Source organism: Prunus dulcis, chromosome 8, assembly GCF_902201215.1.
Source record: "Prunus dulcis chromosome 8, ALMONDv2, whole genome shotgun sequence".
Classification (NCBI taxonomy): domain Eukaryota; kingdom Viridiplantae; phylum Streptophyta; class Magnoliopsida; order Rosales; family Rosaceae; genus Prunus; species Prunus dulcis.
The window spans coordinates 7184160-7187504 of record NC_047657.1 but is presented as its reverse complement, the minus strand read 5'-3'; positions in this window follow the sequence as shown (position 1 = coordinate 7187504).

Genomic DNA, 3345 nt, shown 5'->3' with positions numbered 1-3345 from the left:
CTTGCCGAACGGCAAGAGGCAACATCAAATTTTTTTACTTCTCCTCAAACCCTAGCCCATCTACACATGCCGAAGCCCATCTTGGGCCCAAGTCCATTCACTTGCCAAAGGCCCAACCCAAAATAGGCCTCGCTCCTATTCAAAAAAATGGAGCTGGACCCTTGCCAAACGGCAAGGGCCACGGAAAAATTTTCTTGTGCCTTAAAATCCCCAAATGGCCCGGCCATTTCCAAAAAAAAAAAAAAGGGCTACACCCTTGCCGAACGGCAAGGGCCATGAAGGAATTTTGGAGAGTCGAAAATTTTCCAAACGACCCGGCTCCCTTGATGGCCTAGCTCTCGAGCTCAACAAAAAATATAGCTAGAGCCTTGCCGATCGGAAAGGGCCAAGGACAAATTATGGAAGAATCCCTTTTTCTCCAAAATTTACAAAGGACCCGGCTCCTTCGAAGGTCTGGCTCCCCCAAGGACCCAGCTCCCATCCTATCTGTAACATGCCCAAGTATCCAGGTACCCAGCTACCATGTGTTGACGCAACTCCTAGCTTGCCAACTTGGGGGACTAGGGAGTGCCCTACGACTCCCAACGAAGCTGGAATGCTCGGTTACAATTACAAAACTCACAAGTTCCCAACCCAGAAGTTACTTCTCGACCGCGAACTTGGGGGACTACTGTTTACACCATAATGAACCGAGCAGACCCAGCATCAAAGCGACTAGCACCAAGGCAGCCACGCCTTCTCCCATGCCGAAGGAAGACACACTTCCGAGGTCGAGCAGACCCAGCACAAAGCGACTAGCACCAAGGCAACCACGCCTTCTCCCATGCCGAAGGAAGACACACTTCCGAGGTCGAGCAGACCCAGCATCAAAGCAACTAGCACCAAGGCAACCACGCCTTCTCCCATGCCGAAGGAAGACACACTTCCGAGGTGCCAGACACCTGCCGAAGCTCCCAAATGCCAAACCTAATCTCCAGGACACGTGTCGCCACCACAACGGCTTGCACAAAGTCCCACATTGGAACTTTGTGCAAAGCTCCCACTTTCACTTCCCTATAAATAGGGAACAGTACCCAGGTAAAAAAGAGAGACCATTCCCCTACTTTCACTGTTACTCTGCCAGAATTACTACCTGTAACTGACTTAGGCATCAGAGAGCCTTCGGCCGGCACCACACCGGTGTCCGAAGCTTAACGGTTGCTTCCCCTCTTTTTACCTTCTGCAGGTCTTACCAATCCATTTCATCCAAGGGCTTCAGCCTTCTTCCCTGCTGAAGACCTAGTACCTCTAATCACTAAGTTGGACTCAAATAGTGGCCGAGCCATTTTGAGCATCAACAAATTTTATAAGTGATATGTGTTCAGGAAAAAGAATGTGCTGGCAGTTTTTCTGACTAACCTTGTAAGTCAATTTCCAGATATTTTCAGTTAGCTTAAACAACTCTATATTTTTTCTATATAAAGTTTTTTTTTTTGGTGCATACTTAAGTAGTGAGTGTTTGCCCAAGTGGGAGAATTGATGTAAGGTTTTGGGCTTCACACTCGTTATCTTGGTTTTATAATTATATAAACTCATAAATTTTTGAGCATATGTGGAGTTTATTTCTTGTTACATGGCAAAATTAAGTTCTACACTATTAAGTACTATGTATGGGATCAACACATTGTTGGTTTTGTGCTCTTCTTGTTTTTCCTTGTGCACCTATATTTTTCTGACCAATATTTTGGATGACTGGCTGTTCATTTTTGGGATCTAAAATATTCTTACCATGCTTACTGTTTTCTACTTGTGTTGGTTAAAGAAGATTGAATTGGTGTTTAAGATACAAGTGGAATAAAGTTGAATGTTTCCATTACAATTTTTGTTTTTCTCATCTACGTGCAACTTACATGTAAAGTTTGTTTGAGAAAGAACTGAATAAATTAAATTTGAGTTCTAACTCTAAGGATTGGATTGCGATAAAGTTTTATAATGTATTAATTCATTTTATACGATATTGATCCCTTTTTGTAAAATGCAAAATATATATATAAATATATATATATATAGATATATATATTTTTAAATAAATCAAAGGATTAAGCGAGATCATCAGATGCACAAACATCTACACCCTCAAAAAGGGGACCAACACTTCAGAAGCCCCCTGCCCGTCCCCTTTGATCATAATTTATTAATAAGAAACAAAAAAGAGATACAAGAATAACAGGGGGGACCGAACCAAACCCTATAGAAGAGAAAGACAAGGACGGAAATGCACAACAACATGTTGACCTAAGAGACCAAAACTCTGAAAGAGTAAACAAAAGAAACTAGGAGAACCGGTAATTAGGCATGTCCAGCCAGTCTCGCTGACAAAAATGCAAAATAAAAGAAGGTGCAGTATCCCACCAAATTAAACCAGAGCCCAAAGCACCATGATTTACCAAAGCATCAACATCTTGATTACCCTCACGAAAGATATGAGAAATCTGAGATGACATGTGTTGGAGATGATGCAAGCAATTTTTCCAATCAACTCGTAGAAGTCAATGCAAAATATATGTTTTGATGAGTGGAAGCATTGGCACATCACCCCCTCTCCGTTGGTCGATATGAGATGTTACAATCCACCCTTCTTAGGGGCCCGACATCCTCGTCGGCACACTCTTACCACACGGCAGAGTGGCTTTGATACCATTATATCACACCCCGGATCGGCTCTATCGTAGCACGATATTGTCCGCTTTGGGCCTCCCTCTCTGTCCTCACGATTTTGTTTCTGGGAACTCACGAGCAACTTTCTAGTAAGTCACCCATCCTGGTATTGCTCTAGCTCAAACTTGCTTAACTTCGGAGTTCCCATGACTCCGAAGCTAGTGAGCTCCTAAAAGACCTCACGCTAGATGGAGATGAGCATGTACACATAAGGTACATCACTCTCAACACTTTATGTCTCTCCTCCTTGTTTCTCTTTCCTCTTTCTCTTTAGTTTCTGGGAACAAAGGTCTTTTCAGCCGTCGGAGAGATTCATTCCCCACACTTCAAAAATTCTCTGATTTCATGTAACTTGGGACATGCAATGCAGCCAAATATCCTTTCTGATCAACATTAATTATATTATTCTCATAACTAGAAAATAAAAAAATACTCACAAGATACTAGATATAGTACAACTTCAACTTTATTGCACACATACTTCCTATTCCACTCCAATACTTCTAGAAGTACACCTATCTTCATGCTTAATTTACAATACCAACAATACCATTTGTATTATGCTGCTACCACTACAGATTCCCTCCATGCACAGGCAGAGAGGACGGATTGACCAATACTTGCATGCTTCGCTTATTGAGAGACATT